The following is a 17,308-nucleotide window of genomic DNA, read 5'->3' as shown; positions in this document are numbered from 1 at the left end:
AATATAAGGGGTTTTTTGCGACGTTCATGATTGAGATAGTGCACCAAAATTTGGGTATAAGTAGACCATGATATAAATAATTGAAATCCCCAGAGCCGGAAACCAGAGTGGGGAAGGAAGGTAGTCAAAGTTCCGTTTTTCATTATTTTTTTTTTTGTCACGCTCATGATCGAGGTAGCGCGCCAAAATTTGGGAATAAGTAGGTCATGACGTAACTAAGTAAAATCTCCAAGAGTGGAACGCTACGTGGTCGACAAAGGGGTGGGGCAGGGGTGAATATAAAAAAATGTAAGGGGTTTTTTGCGACGTTCGTGATTGAGATATTGCACCAAAATTTGGGAATAAGTAGACCATGACATAACTAAGTAATATCCCCAGAGGCGGAAACCAGAGTGGCGGACGAGGGTAGTTATAAGGGGTAAAATCGCTGTTTCTATTATTTTTTTTTGTGGCGCTCATGATGGAGATAGTGCACCAAAATTTGGGAGTAAGTAGGTTATGACGTAACTAAGTAAAATCTTCAGGGGCGGAACGCTGCTTGGGGTACAAAGGGGTGGTAGGCAGGGGTGAGTATAAAAATATATGGGTTTTTTTGCCGTTAGTGATCGAGATAGTGCACCAAAATTTGGGAATAAGTAGATCATGACATTACTAAGTAAAATCTACAGGGGCGGAAGGCTGCGTGGGGGACAAATGTTGTACCGGGTCACAAAAAAATAATACACACTGCGATTTAGACCCCTTAAAACTACCCTCATCCCCAACTCTGGTTTCCGCCTCTGGGCATTTTACTTAGCTAAGTCATGGTCTACTCATTTCCAAATTTTGGTGCACTATCTCAATCTAGCACGTCGCAAAAAACCCCTTATATTTTTTATATTCACACCTACCCCCACCCCTTTATCGGCCACGCAGCGTTCCACCCCTGGAGATTGTACTTTTTTACCTCATGACCTACTTATTCCCAAATTTTGGTGCACTATTTCGATCATGAGCGTCACAAAAAAAAATAATAAAAACGGCGATTTTGACCCCTTATAACTACCCTCATGCCCAACTCTGGTTTCCGGCTCTGAAGATTTTACTTAGTTATGTCATGGTCTACTTATTCCCAAATTTTGGTGCACTCTCTCAATCACGAACGTCCCAAAAAAATCCCTTAAATTTTTTGTATTCACCCCTGGCCCACCCCTTTGTCGGCCACGCAGCGTGCCACCCCTGGAGATTTTACTTAGTTAAGTCATGACCTACTTATTCCCAAATTTTAGTGCACTCTCTCGATCATGAGCGTCACAAAAAAAATAATAAAACGGCGAATTTGACCCCTTATAACTAGCCTCATCTTCAACTCTGGTTTCCGGCTCTAGGGATTTTACTTAGTAATGTCATGATCTACTTTTTCCCAAATTTTGGTCCACTATCTCAATCACGAACAGCGCAAAAAACCCTTTATATTTTTTATATTCGCCCCCACCCCCACCCCTTTGTCGGCCACGCAACGTTCCGCCCCTAGAGATTTTACTTAGTTAAGTGATGACCTACTTATTCCCAAATTTTGGTGCACTATCTCGATCATGAGCGTCATAAAAAAAAATAATAAAATCCGCGATTTTGACCCCTTATAACTACCCTCGGCCCCAACTCTGGATTCCGGCCGTTGGTGAAAGTCATGTACACAACTGATTCAACATATCTCCGTATAGTTTTTCCATATTACTTATCACGCACAAAATCCGCTTCTATCTCTCCGACTATATGCCATTATTATATCAGGATAAACTAGTTTGGCCTGAAGTGTGTGTATTTATATCAGGATAAACTAGTTTGTCCTGAAATCGGGTTTGGCCGGTAACATATATAGTGAATCCATTTTTGAAGAAGCATTACTATCTCAAAGTGAAGGAATAATAATTTACGGAAAATCTATTAACAACATAAGATAGGCAGATGACACCGTGATTATCTGCTGTACAACTCCAGTTACTACTAAACAGAACAAACAGTTGCTGTGAAGAATATGGACTAAAAATGAATATAAAAAAGACCAAATACATGATAATAACTAAGAAAACAAACATAGAAACAAATATACATTTGAGAAATGTACCGATAGAAAGTGTTAATAAAGAGAAAGAGTTTAAAAAATGTATTCTCGCTATAGCAAAATTATTGTTTTGGCAAAATTCGTAACCCCTTTCGTTTCTGTTTCCCAGACTCAATCCATCTTCTACATTATTCTACTTTTTCCTCTACAACCTTTGCGCTAAAATCTCCCATTATAATTTGTAACCTGCTTTCTAATTGACTTTAAAATGTCGTCTATGTCTTCGTAGAAAGTTTCAACATCGCTCCCCGGTTTGTCCGAAGTTGGAGCTCAAATTGTATAATGTTTATTTTGAGGTTGTTCTGGTTTAATCGTAGGAGTAACAGTTTATTAAAAGTGCCTAAAAGAAAATAAACTGATATCATTAGACACCTAGCCACATACTGGACTGAAAACTACATATAATAAATTACAGTACAAACCCGGAAAACGATTAGTTATATTGTAGATTATTTAACGTCGCATACCTACCAGAAAAATTATAGATGGTTTATTTCCGGTAATATAACGCTAGAACCGATATTAGGTAGTATATTCTACATAAGAACCACTATTTTAAAAGTATAAAATTTATTGTCTACCGTGTACACTTTTGATATATTAAAGTTGCATTTGAGAGCAAGACACTTAATCAACTCCCAGTGCTCTATTTTATTTACAGAAAAAGCAATAATCGTTTCTATTCAATATCCTCGAATACGAAACAACACATTATCGATTGATAACGAAGCAACAGACCTAATCTGAGAAAAAAGTATAATATCCCATTAAATATTACCGTATCTCTCCACTCTGATGGAGTATTGGGCGCTATTACGTTTCTTAGTCAAAAGTGTCTGGATCAGCGCATCCTCTTTCGTTTATTCTTTCGAAAATTCCTCTATGAGTCAGTTCCATTTCTCTCTCTCTCTCTCTCTCTCTCTCTCTCTCTCTCTCTCTCTCTCTCTCTCTCTCTATCCGTCAACTGTTTCATAATCTCTTGTTACAGTTCTTGTCTAGCTATTATTGGGTATTTCTCTTCTTTATCTTCGGTCCGGGTGCTTGTCTTGGTATATTATTTGGTATTTCCTTAGAGTACCTATATTCAATCCAGTTCCATTTCCTCCTTTTAATCGTAAATGCTATTTTCTCTTAATTGCTTAATTTGTTCTTCTCCATAAGTCTACGGTTGTTATTTTAGCAGGCCAGTATATTTTTAGGATTTTTATCATCGATTTTTTTATAAAGGTTTGTACTGTTTTGATATAGTTTTTTCTTCCTGTCTCCAAGAATGTGTGCCTTACAATAATATATACTTAATATAGCTGTTACATATTTTCATTTTGGCTTCAGTTCTGTCATATTTCCTCATTTTGGGGCACTGCTGCTCTTTCAGTCTTTTTGTGAACTCATTCTTGTTTTTTCTTGTAAAGAGCTGCGAGATTGTATCGTCGTTTTCTGTTTACCTTTTGGTTTTTGTCTTTGGCTACTTTCATATTTATTTTGCTCTTTTTTGCAAATCTGCTCATTGTAGGCTCCTAATATCTTGCAGCCAGCTTTTCCAGTTTGACTGGACCAGTTCATGGGTAATTTGATTTCTTTGTGTATCTTTTTGTGATAAACATACTTCCACCGATTATAATCTCATTTTCACAAAACTGTGTGTTAGTGAAGTTCCATTATGATTTCTTTCTCCTAATTTTTCCTTTCCCATAATTGATTTATGAGCTGCTCATGGAAATCATCCTTTTTTTCCTCATTACTTTCATTTGTGGGGAAGTAAACATTGATTACTATTATGTTGTAGTATTTTGTCTCGAATCTCGATAATATAATTCTAGTCGGAGAGATAGAAGCGGATTTTGCTCGTGATAAGTAATATGGACAAACTATACAGGGATAGGTTGAATTAATCGTGTGCATGACTTTCCCACATGGGATGAAACCAGAGTGGAGGACGAGGGTAGTTATAAGGGGTCAAATTTGCGGTTTTTATTTTTTTTGTGACGCTCATGATCGAGACAGTGAATCAAAATTTGGTAATAAGTAGATCATGATGTAACTAAGCAAAACCTTCAGCGGCGGAAAGCTGTGCGGGGACAAAGGGGTGGCAAGCAGGGGTAAATATAAAAATTATAAGGGTTTTTTTGTGACGTTCGCGATCGAGATAGTGTACCAACATTTGGGAATAAATAGATCATGACGTAACTAAGCAAAATCTTCAGTTGACGGAAAATAGATTGGGGGACGAGGGTAGTTATAAGGGGTCAAAGTCACGGTTTTTATTATTTTTTTGTGACGCTCATGATCGAAATAGTGCACCAAAACTTGGGAATAAGTAGATCATGGCGTAACTAAGCAAAATCTTCATAGCGGAAAGCTTTTTGGGGGACAAAGGGGTGGTGGGCAGGGGTTATTATAAAAAGTATAAGAAGTTTTATTTTACGTTTGTCCTTATAATTTTTATTATCACTCCTGCCCACCACCCTTTTGCCCCTCACGCAGTGCTCCGCCCCTGAAGATTTTGCTTAGTTACGTCATGATCTACTTATTCCCAATTTTTTTGCACTATCTCTATCACGAACGTCACAAAAATCCCATAAAATTGTTATATTTACCCCCGCCTACCACCTCTTGTCACACACGCAGCGTTTCGCCCCAGGAGATTTTGCTTAGTTACGTCATGATCTACTTATTCCCAAGATTTGGTGCACTATATCGATCATGAGTGTCACAAAAAAAAATAATAAAAACCGCGACTCTGATTCCAGATTTTGCTTTGTTACTTGATGATCTACTTATTACCAAATTTTGGTGCACTATCTCGATCACGAACGTCACAAAAAACCCCTTACAATTTTTATATTCATCCCTGCTCGTCGCCTCTTTGTCCCACATGAAGCTTTCCGCCCCTGGAGATTTGGCATAGTTATGTCATGACCTAGTTATTCCCAAATTTTGGTGCACTATCTCAAACAGGAGCGTCACAAAAAAAAATAATAAAAACCGCGGCTTTGACCCCTCATAACTACTCTCGTCCCCCACTCTGGTTTCCGCCCCTTGAGATTTTGCTTAGTTACGTCATGATCTACTTATTCCCAAATTTTGGTGTACTACCTCGATTACGAACGTCACAAAAAACTATTTATAATTTTTATATTTACCCCTGCTCGACACCCCTTTGTCCCACACGCAGTTTTTCACCCCTGGAGATATTCCTTAGTTACGTCATGATCTACTTATTCCTAAATTTTGGTGCACTATCTCGATCATGATCGTCACAAAAAAAATAATAAAAACCCGACTTTGACCCCTTATAACTACCTTTGTCCCCCACTCTGGTTTATGCCCGTAGGGGAAAGTCATGTAATTAATTCAACATATATCCATATAGTTTGTCCATATTACTTATCACGGGAAAAATCCGCTCTTGGACTATTCTTTTGAATGTTGCTTCCCATTGTACTAGAGATTTTTTCTAACATCATTATTGTAACTAACACCTTTTTCTTGTTAGTCGTTTTCTTTTATATTTCCCGAGTATATCATCGCCTGTCTGTCTTCTTCTTGGATTTATCCGCTATCATTCCAACGTGTTTCGCTTAATCCCATAATTTCCGTGTTATATTTGTCCATTTCTTGATACACTTGTTCCAACTTGCTTATTTTGAATAATGTTTATAACCTTTTGGTTGTTGTTTCCTCTTGTCTCCAAGATTATGTGACATACTAATATAATCTTAATACATCTGTTAAATAGGAATTTTGATTTTGGTTACGTCCTTTCATATTTCCTCATTTTGGAGTGTTGCTGTTCGGTTTATTTTCAGTCTGTCTGTGAACTCCATTCTTGTTTTTTCTTGTTTAAGAGCTCTGAGATTGTATCTTCTTCTTCTATTTACCTTCTCGTTTTTGTCTTTGGCTAATTTCATATTTATCTTGCTCTCTTTTTCTCATCTGCTCCTCGTAGGCTCCTAATATCTTGTAGCCAGCTTTTTCATTTTGACTGGATCGGTATATGGTCAGTTTGATTCCTTTGTGTCTCTTTTTGTGCTTAAACATACTTCCACCTATTATAATCTCATTATGTTCACAAAACTGTATCAGTCTACTTCCATTATGATTTCTTTCTCCTAATCCTTCCTTTCCCATAACTGATTTATGAGCTGCTTATAGAAATCATCCTTCTCTTCATCATTACTTTCATTTGTGGGGACGTAAACGTTGATTATTATTAATAATAATATCGTATGGCATTTTTGCCGGGTAGATCCTTTCGGACAGGTTCCGGCGCCATTTACATATTTAACCCTGTTTCAAGTAATGTAACGGTCACGTTACGAAATTAGATCTTTAATTATTTTTATAATTATTTCCCCTCGGTCTCTCATTTGATTTCTTTCAACTTCTCTAATTTTCTCGTAAATAAATATTTACGTGACGTCACACTTCAGAGTATGGAACATACTCTACACCTCAGGTAATAATTTGATTCGTGTGCTGAGAATTTGACGTTTTGCTCTGTGAAGTGGCGAGACGAGAGACTTCACTTGTGGCTGGGGATTTGGTTAGTATGGATGGCGTGTGAGGATCAAATTTGGAGGTTAGACCTCGTGTTAGTAAAAATGTGTGACTTTTGAATTATGGATCACCAAACCTATCTAGGAGTGTTTGAGAATAAAGAAGGTATTAATCCAATGGGGTTTACAGCATAACATCATCGTATCACACGCCATCCATGTGAAATCTTAAATAACACCTCGAAATACCAAGAGGACAATCTCCAACCATAAGTCACTGGGAGTAGTTACTTGGGGAACAAGCCTTTTGGGGGCATTCCAGCTCCTTTTCGTATTAGCACTTGGACCTACAGGAGGCATGATTTTTGCACTATCCTAGTGCTCATTTCCGAGGATGCGCCAGCAACCTATTTAGGAGTCGTTCGGGTTTGTTTGGGAACTACCAGTGGGTGACATCAGTAACTATTGTGTGTTTATCTCCTATGTTTTATTTTAATGCACTGTTTATTAATTTTGTTTCAGATTTAGTTTACCTATTTATATAACATATTTGTATATTATGGTATTAAGTTCCCAAACTCATGTATCATTTTGCGGTACTGTACGTTGAGCTCTGCGTATTTGCCCAAAAGGTATTACTTCGAATATTTTATTGTTTATTTAGGTCGATTTCATATCATTATGTAAATTTAGGTTGTATTATTTGCTTGTTTCCCAAATATGTTATTTATTCGCTTTATTTCATTTGTTCAGTTAATTCGTCGCTACTTTATTTTATTACATTTGCTCGGGTAATTTAGGTCATCGTTTCGGTATTTATCTTAGCTTCATTTTTACCACTTTTATTAATGCATTTGCTTAATTCTTCATGGTATTTTCTCTTCGCCAGGCTTGTGCCTATTTATTTATATTACTTTTAATATTCATCGGTTTTCAATTCAGTTGTACTTAGCAAGCGTACTATAACCATTTGGTAGAAGACTTATGTAATTTTGTACCCTATATGTAAGTAAGAGGTACTAATACCTGTAATTTTGTAACAGATAACATTATTGTTGTTATCTTAGATATAACCTCTGTATAACTTTTGTCATGTTAGAGTCACAGCATAATATGAACTTGCTTAACTCAGAGATTGTTAAAAATCTGGTAGTTAATTTTAATAAATGTTTATTTATTTTGTATATCATGAATTTTATTATTCCTTTATGTTCATTATTACAGAGTTAATATATTTAATACTTGACATCAGTATAAGATACCTGGGAAAATGATCGAAGATCATTTTCATGGCGCCCATGATTTGTTAGATTTATTTATATTGTTCGTTTTTAGAAATTATTCATCTTCATTCCTCTTCAGTACATTATTCTTATTTTATTAGTTCACCTTTTAGTCATCATTACTATCTATATAGAGCTACTGTTCTTCGACAGGCATGCAAACGAGCCGTATCCATCCTTGAGTGTCAAGTGGTTTTCTTGCATCTCTTGCTAGCCAACTCTATTCAGTTTGCCTCTGTCTCTTCCCACTTCTACTTCTATCCCTTCTAATCCCCCTTTCTTCAGTACTACTGCCAAGTAGTATTTTTTCCTATTGCGGCTTCTCAACGTAGAAGCCACTTCACCTCTTTACACACACCCCACTCTCTCTCTTCATTTTTATTCCTATAGTTTATTATTTTTTCCTTACTTCTGTTGGAGTATATCTTTCTTTTTACTTTCACTCCAACAGAAGTTTTCTTATTTTTGTTACAGTAACTAGTGTCGATGTTAACACTAGCCCAGGGGGACCGACGGCTTAACGTACTCTCCGAGCCACGGTGAACAGCTCGTATCATTTTTAGAAATTAAAATGGATTGTCTGTGCTGGGGCTCGAACCCAGGCGCTCTGGCTTATTGTCCAGTTGTCATGCTTATTGTTGAGACCAGTTGTCATGCCGTTGCGCTACGGCTGTTCACAACGTTGATTATTATTATTTTGTAATATTTTGTCTTTAATCTCGCCCATATAATTCTCTTAGGTATTGCCTCCCTTTGTAATAGATCTTTTTCTAATTTCGTAATTGTAACACCTTTTTCATGAACAACTGAACAACATAAGATACGCTAATCATACTCTCATTTTTGCAGATCGACGATAGTTTGGAAGATCGGCGTACGTTTGACTCCAGAATAGCAGAAGTAGCAGTTTTGGTCTTGATTTTAACATCAAACACGAAATTCAGGATTGTAAACAAAAATAGAGATTATTAACACCATGAAAGGACGCAAACCAGAGTATCTTGGTCATGTTATGAGGAGTGAACAGAAATATCGCTGGTTGCAACTCATTCTCCAGGGCAAGGTATTTAGAAAGAGAGGATCAGGGAAAAAAAGAATATCTTGGCTTCAAAACCTGAGAAAATCATTCAATACATCGACAACCGGACTATTCCAAATAGCAGCAAGCAAAGTTAGGATAGCCATGCTGATAGCCTAGATCAGGAACGGATAGAGAACGGATAGATAAGAAGAAGAAACAAAAATGAGATAACAGTTTATTAAAATTGCCTAAAAGAAAATAAACTGATATCATTAGACACACGGCAACATATTGGACTGAAAACTATAATAATGTACAGTCCAAACCAGGAAAACGATTAGTTATATTGTAGATTATTTATTGAAAATATTAAAACATCGCATACCTAGCAGAAAAATTATAGATGGTTTATTTCCGGTAATATAACGCTAGAAACGATAGTAGTATATTCTACATAAGAACCACTATTTTAAAAGTATAAAATTTATTGACTACCGTGTACACTTACATGTCATATTAAAGTTGCATTTGAGAGCAGGACACTTAGTCAACTCCCAGTTCTCTACTTTATTTACAGAGAAAGCAATAATCGTTTCTATTCAATATCCTCGAACACGAAACAACACATTATCGATAAATAACGAAGCAACAGACCTAATCCGAGAAGAAAATATAATATTCAATTCAATATTACCGTATAATATAACATTATTGCTGTGTTCCCGAAGACACAATAGTCCGTGGAACAAGACCACAAATCAAATAAATGACCATGCAGCACTGAGAGGAATTTCAAGCACGATCAATAAGATATTATTTATAGTATTGGAATGTACGGCGAGAAAAATAAACAAATGAATTGTGGATAACCCCAGGAGGCGGTGGTAAACAAACATCATGTGGAGAGGATCTTGTGAAAAGGCAGTAGACCAGGCGATTGTCTCAAATAATTTTATTATTAATTATGACATTTAAATTTAGGTTTTGATTTTTGAATGGGGCTTTTAAATCGGTATATCATGACAATGTCAAGAGAAATAATATAATCTGCTTATTCATACATCGGAAAATTTAGGAATGTTCTATATATAGATTTATTTTTTTCTATAATAATTAATGGGTATTAAATGTAAAGTACTAAGATACGTTGAATAATATAAAATTTAACCTATAAATACACACACCCAAACTGATAAGGAATCACCATGTATTTCAAAGTAATATCTATTTCTTTTGAAAAAACTTTTTATTGTTGTAAAGAATACAGGTTTTTATTGAAAATAAATAAATATATAAGACAATCGGATAGTACAGCTCGGTACGGTATAGGTTATTTGCGTGAGTTGCAAACTGAACGAAAATAAATAAACTAACTTTTGCGTCCAAAAACGAAAATATGCCTCATGTGGTGTTATAGAACTTACAACGAGAAAAGATTATTGGTCTTGTGGAGAAAGTAATGTTCTCAGAGGGACAAAGCTGTAGAGCTAGGCGTAATACAGGGCGTTCCGTCCAAAACCTATGCTAGGTAACAGGAACAAGTAAAGCTCAAAAATAAAGCAAGGGAAAGTCGCCAAAAGTAATAACGGCTCGCCACGATCGTTTAATGGCCCAATCAGCTAGAAGTCACCCAACCATTTCTCACCTGCAGGTCCAAAGGCAGCTTTTGGAAGCTACAGGTGTAACTGTTTCAAATGAAACGATAAGAAGAAGAGTTCGTACCAAGAAGTATACAGCAAGAGACAGTTATGGGTAGACTTAGGCAAATATGCAAATAAAAAAGTATGAAATATGCGCATAAATATGCAATATTTTATGCAAAAATATGCAGTATTTTATGCAAAATATGCATATTTATCTAGGAAATAAGCATGTAGTAAAAAATATTTACAATATTTTTTTATTTACAAAAATACTTACAATATTATAAATACATAACATATACAATTATTTTAACATATAAATATTATTTTGAATTGTGGTAACAATAGATTATCAAATGATGTTCAAAATATTCTAATAAAAACTTATGGCTTCTATCTGAATACATATATTTGTAAATAGAAAAACTTCTTTCGACATCAACTGAAGTAACTGGGGCATGTTTCAAATTTACTATAATAGATGGTTCTAAATTAAGTGGTTCGGAAAATGTCCCAGCTAGTACTTGAACCACTTCAGAAAGAACCTGGTAACCACTATTTTTTTCCATGATTACTTTAAATTTTTGAAAAATTTCCTTTCCAATAGTACCTTTAACGTTTTGACAAAATGACTCAAATTCTTTTATTAAAACTGTACTCTCTAACAATAATAATTTGGAGGATTCCAATTGAGTTATAGTTTTCTGGATAAAACTATAATTTGATTTTATGAATGACAGTTGCTGTTGGAGGATGTTATTTTGGAAGGCTTGCTTAGCTTCCAATAAAGATTGGCAACTATCATCCGTTAAAAGGTTAATTATTTTTTTTAAGTCAACAAAATGATCAGCATAGAAATTAGCTGCTTCCAACCATGTTCCCCAACGTGTTAAGATGGGTTGCGGTGGGAGTGGAACAGCAGGAAGCATATCTCTGTAACATTGTATTCTTACAGGTGATTTCAGGAATACCTTTTTGACGCTCGCTATTAAACTGTTAACTAGTGGAAATTTTTTTCTTATTTCCTCCGCAACTCTATTTATTCCATGCGCTAAACAAGTGACATGTATTTAGTTTGGATAAAATATTTTTAAATTTTGTCCTGTTTTCACCATATATGGTGCGGCATCAGATAAAATAAGCAATAATTTATCATTAGGCACAGCAGCAGGAAGAATAAAGTTTGCTAATGCTTCTTGTAGAAACCGTGATATTGTTAGAGCGTTGGTTTTTTCCACTTGCTTACAGGAAATTAAATACGATTTTGGAAAGGTTTCCTCGCTAAGTACACCAATCAATAAGTGCACAATGTACCTTCCTGACGAGTCAGTGGTCTCGTCCACACATATGTAAAAGTAATTATTACCTATTTCGGCTTTTATGTTGTGGATAACTGAGGAGTATAACAAATTTACATTATTTCTCTTTAGAGTTCGTTCACTGGGAATGTTTTGTTTGCAATATTTTTTTAAAAAAGAACTAAAGTTTTCATTAGATAATTTTGAAAGCGGTATATTAGAAGATACTAATGCACGACACAAGTCTTCGTTAAAAGTTTCTTGTTCGGTTTGTTTTTTGGAACTTGACTGAAAGCACTTGGACACTGAAGGTTGATATTTTTCACCGGATGTGGTTTTTACTTTTTTAGCTAAATGTTTCGCTGTTCTGACATACTGATCTATTTGAAATTTTTTTTCACATGAAATCTAAAAAGATATAATTATTCTATAGTTGTACCCATTTTTAAAATCTAAGATTGTAGAAATAAACTAAAAATGAACCGTTTTTGCATAACAATTAAAATATCTAAATTAAATCAAATAAAAATCGGTGTAGTAATCTTGAAAATGTCAAGAAATGACTGTGCAAGAAGGAAGAACCCCCAAATATTCACAAGAGGCTCTTGGTCTTTTCTGTTTACATTTAAAGAAAAAATACTGTGAAAATAAATTAAAAGCACTTAACTAATTAAGTCCAATATATGATATGTTTTTGTCTTTAGCAAAATTAAAGCAAACTATGCTATTGTTAGAAAAAAAAATGTTAGCGACCTTTCAAGCGACCTTTCAGTAGACTATTTAATGATTTGACTTTTAAATAGGTATCCTATTTTTTATCGCAAGGAGTTTAAAAAATGCTTGAAAAAAGAAAAAATACATCGATTTATTGTGAACTAGCCTTGTGTCGGTACTTTTCTTAAACATAATCTCCAATTTTAAAATCTTTGTTTGTACCACCGTGTAAATTTTTAAAATAAAATAAAAAAAAATAATACGTATGTACTTACGGTTTTGCCACAACATGAGCAATAAACTTTATCCATATCCAATAGCTCTTTGTAAGGTTTTATCCAAGTTGAAACATTGCTTACTTTCGGCATTTTCAAAGCACAATAATTATTCACAATAAGAAATACTAATTATTCACAATAAGAAATACACGTTGTTTACGCCTCCAATTTTACAACAAAAGTGAAACCAAGTGAAACTGACCGTCAAAATAAAAATTTTTACCTAGAGTCATAAACACAAACCCTTAATTCCAGGACAAAACGTGACAAAACTATAAGCCGCTGTCTTTTATTAGTTACTATCTATAACCAAGAATTTGAATACCAAGTAATTATAAAACAAAATTAAATATTGGCATTTTCATGCTATCTGTAAGTTTGAATATAAAAATAAATATATAATTAACACCAAATTTTCAAATTATATGCACTTTATGCTCACTTTTATAAAAATATGCAAAATTTGACATTTTTGCATTTTTTATGCATTATATGCAAAATATGCAATTTGCATATTTGCTTAAGTCTAGTTATGGGTTTCCGAGTTATCCAGGCAGCGCAAGATTGATCGCCTTTACCACCAAAACTCAAACATTGGGAATTGACAAAATGTGCTATTTCAAAAAAAGTCAGGATTTGTGTAAAATCAGATGACCCACGAAATCGTGTACTTAGAGGTCGAGGAAGACAAGCAAAAACGAAAACTGTCAGATCTGTTCACAAATATACAAGGGGAAGTGTAATGTTCTGGAGAGGAATTGTGATCCGTAAAAAAATTCCTTTAATTTTCATCCAATCAACTTTAACTGCTCACAGGTATGTTGATAACCTCTACTCAGGCTTTTTAGAGGTGCAACAGGAGAAAATTTAATTTTATTGCATGATAATGGACCTCTACATAACATTCGAGTGACTACAGACATCATTGAAGCAGAAGGTATCCCTAGTTTGGAGTGCCCTGCTTGCTCACCCGAGCTTAATCCTATAGAGTATTTGTGGGATATCCTTAAAAGAAAAATTAGAGCTCACCACTCACCGGTATAATCTACAAAACACCGCACGGCTAGTAGAAGCTGCTCTTAAGTGATGGAGCAACCTACCACAACAAAATGTTGATAATTTTATTAGGAGAGTGCCCAAGCAAACTGAAGCTTGCATAAGGACTAGAGGTGAGAACACTGACTACCACAAAATACAAAAACAAATTAATAAAAACAATTTAAACATTATTCGTTTCACATTGAAGTTTTGTATGCTATTGACTTTAAAAGAACTACTTTCAATTTGTTTGTCAAATACTTTATTGATTTATTTAATTGTTATGTATTTGTTATTAAATTGCTTTAAAATAAATATTGTTTGACTTCGTGTGTTCGTTTTTTTAAATTCGCACGAAATAGTAAGAAATATCAGATGATTCCATATAAGTTTGGGTGTGTGTATATGTTTTTAAAAGTTTTCAAATGCTCCGTCGGGTGTGTGCGTGTACAGGGGGGCTGGCTTCGGACTTAATCCATTAGCCACAAATCGTCAAATGCACTATCCTGTTAAAGGAATTAAATTTAAGCTGTTGTGCATTTTTATTTTTTTATTTTTCTAAACAGGGGACAAAGAACTAAGCCTCTGTACCCACGTCTTTTTTGTTCTTTTTCTCCTACTCCTTTCGGGAACCAGCAGATCAACAATTCTTCGAATTGGTTAATTAACATCTCGACTTTGAATATGACCAAACGATCTAAACCTATCATCTCCCATTTCGACATCAATTGATGCCACCCCTGGTTTCCCCTTATAGATTTATTCTTAATCCTGTGCCGGGTAGACTGCTTCCTTTGAGGATTTTCCCACCAGAGTCTTCATTTGATCTGCCCATCGTGTTGTAGATCTTCTTCTAAAACCTTTCCATATCTATCTAAAGAATTCTTCTGTATGTAGATCCATATTTCGAAGGCTTCAATCTTAGCTTCCATGTTTCAGCTGTGTATGTAGCAATGAGAAAATAAGGGCAGTGACTTGAGCTTAGTATTCCTTGTTATTGTTCGGTCTTTCCTCTCTTTCTTTCTTTATCCCCTTCCTTATACCATTTTAGGTGTCGGCTTTGGGCTTAGTTATGCTACATATTCATTCATATCTTTCATTCTATTCTGTATTGTGTCATTATTTTTATTTCTTCCAGCGTTTTCTGTTTAATCTTTTCCGCATCTACTATTTGCTGTATCCATTTTTCCTCGGTCTGCCTTTTTTCTTTTTTATGATTTCTTGTTTCGTGAATTTTTCTCGTTAGTCAACTGGGTTTTATTAGCATCAGATGTCCATACCAGTTAAATTGTGTCTTTATTGTTTGGTTCGTTATTTATTCCTGTTTGGTTATCCCTCCTATTGTCTCTTGTCTCATTTGTTATTCTATCCCATTTGGATTTTCCAGCTATAACTCGTAGATGTCTCATCTCCATTGCGTTTAACCTACTATTGTGCTTTTTATGGAAAGTCTAATTTTCACTCGTATGTAGTAAGTATTGTCGGTATCACAATCGTATTATATATTTTCATTTTTGTTTCTTGGGACAATTCTTTTTTCTCAGAATTGGCGCTAGTGCATAATATAGTTTGTTCGATTTTTATGCTAGTGCATAATACATCATTGGTAATCAATATGGGTAACTATTTCCCGTTAAATATTTTTGTATTTCATATTTATTTCATTTTGTTGCTTTTCGCCGATCATTTTACTTTTCTCGATGTTAATTTCCATTTTTAGCTTCTCTATTTCCTCTATCCATATGTTTATAAGCTTTCACAATGAATACTGTGGGGAGATAATATATAAATCCACTAAAAGGTATTAGAGGATTCAGAATGTTAAAAAATGAGTATAAAGGTTAATCAAAAGTTTATTCATGGAAATACCATGAAACAGGCCGCTGAATTAAGAACAGCCAATTAATAGGCCCGATGAAAAGAATCAAAATAACTGAGGAGTATAAAGAACTATTTTAAATGGGAAATAAGCCACAATTTTACCAAAAAAAATGAATTTATTAACGTGTCGACGCCCAAGTCGGGTGTCGTTGTCAAAATACAAAATAATACTAAATAAACAAAAATGTTGTTGCTTAGTAAAAAATTCTTCTAATAATTTATTTAATCTAACTCATTTATATAGGCAATTCAGGCATGTATTATACATTTTAAAGTAGAATTTATTTAAAAAGAAGCGGCTCTAATTATGCTAAATGAAAACAATTGTGTCGCAAATTCCTCGGTAGAATGCAGTAGGATGTGTTTACCCATACTAAAAGAGGAAGTCAATAGAAAGAAAATACCACGATTAGTAAGTCATTAACATATCGAGTTAGTACATATTTTATATTTTAGTTTTATTTATATAATATGTATGTATTATTAATATTATTTATAATTTAAAATAGCATACATACATTAAAGTCAGAATTTGGTATTAGTTTTGAGAGTAAACTAAATGTAAGCCCAAATACTTACGATGTCGGCATAGTATCACGAGGTTTTTTCCTGGTTTTCCCTCGTGATTTACTATGGAATCTCTAGCGCGAGAATTTTACTGCCATCGTTGCATTTGTTGTCTTTTTAAAGACAGATCACATGCTATGATTTTCTGTGGCGGATATGAGTTGGGGTTGATTTCATGTAATCGAATGAAAAATCTTTTAGTAAAGTCGTCCCAGGAACGCAACTCATCAATATTGGCAATATCATTTTAAAGTCTTCTACTTTAAAATGTATAATATATATCTGAATTGCCAATATAAATGAGTCAGATTAAATAAATTATTTTAGAAGAATTTTTTACTAAGCAACATTTTTGTTTATTTAGTATTATTTTGTATTTTGACAACGACACCCGACTTGGGCGTCAAAACGTTAATAAATTCATTTTTTTGGTAAAATTGTGGCTTATTTCCCATTTAAAATAGTTCATTATAAAAATGCCACAAGGAAATAGCTTCAGAACAACAATGAGGGGTATAAAAATATGTACTAAAAAAAAGTTATTCAATTGTTTGAAATTATCGTGAATAGAACCGTATAATGTTGTGCATGACGTTGTATATATATGAAAAATAAATGCATTACTACCTGTAAACTGGAATAATAACATTGTATCGGAAAGTAGAATAACATCGAATCCGATTTGTAAGAATACAAAAATTAAAATCGAATGGTAAACCCCTGTAGTACCCGTTTGTAAAAACAAGATTATATTCTAAACACAATAATTTCATGCCAAAAAATGTTCTTTCAATAATTAAGAAGTTGAAGTAAATAGGACTAAGCCCTTCTAATGCGATTAGGGTGCAAAAATGCGTCTTTTTTCGGGCAATTGTTGCGATGACAGTAAGACACCCTTATAGGCAGGACACATGTGTTATTTTCGTTATTACGTTTGGACGGAAAGAGGATTATGTCAACCAAAAAAAGAATCGGCCAGCTA

The sequence above is a fragment of the Diabrotica virgifera genome, chromosome 7, assembly GCF_917563875.1.
Source record: "Diabrotica virgifera virgifera chromosome 7, PGI_DIABVI_V3a".
Lineage (NCBI taxonomy): Eukaryota > Metazoa > Arthropoda > Insecta > Coleoptera > Chrysomelidae > Diabrotica > Diabrotica virgifera.
The sequence above is the reverse complement of the archived record's forward strand: the minus strand, read 5'-3'. Positions refer to the sequence as shown.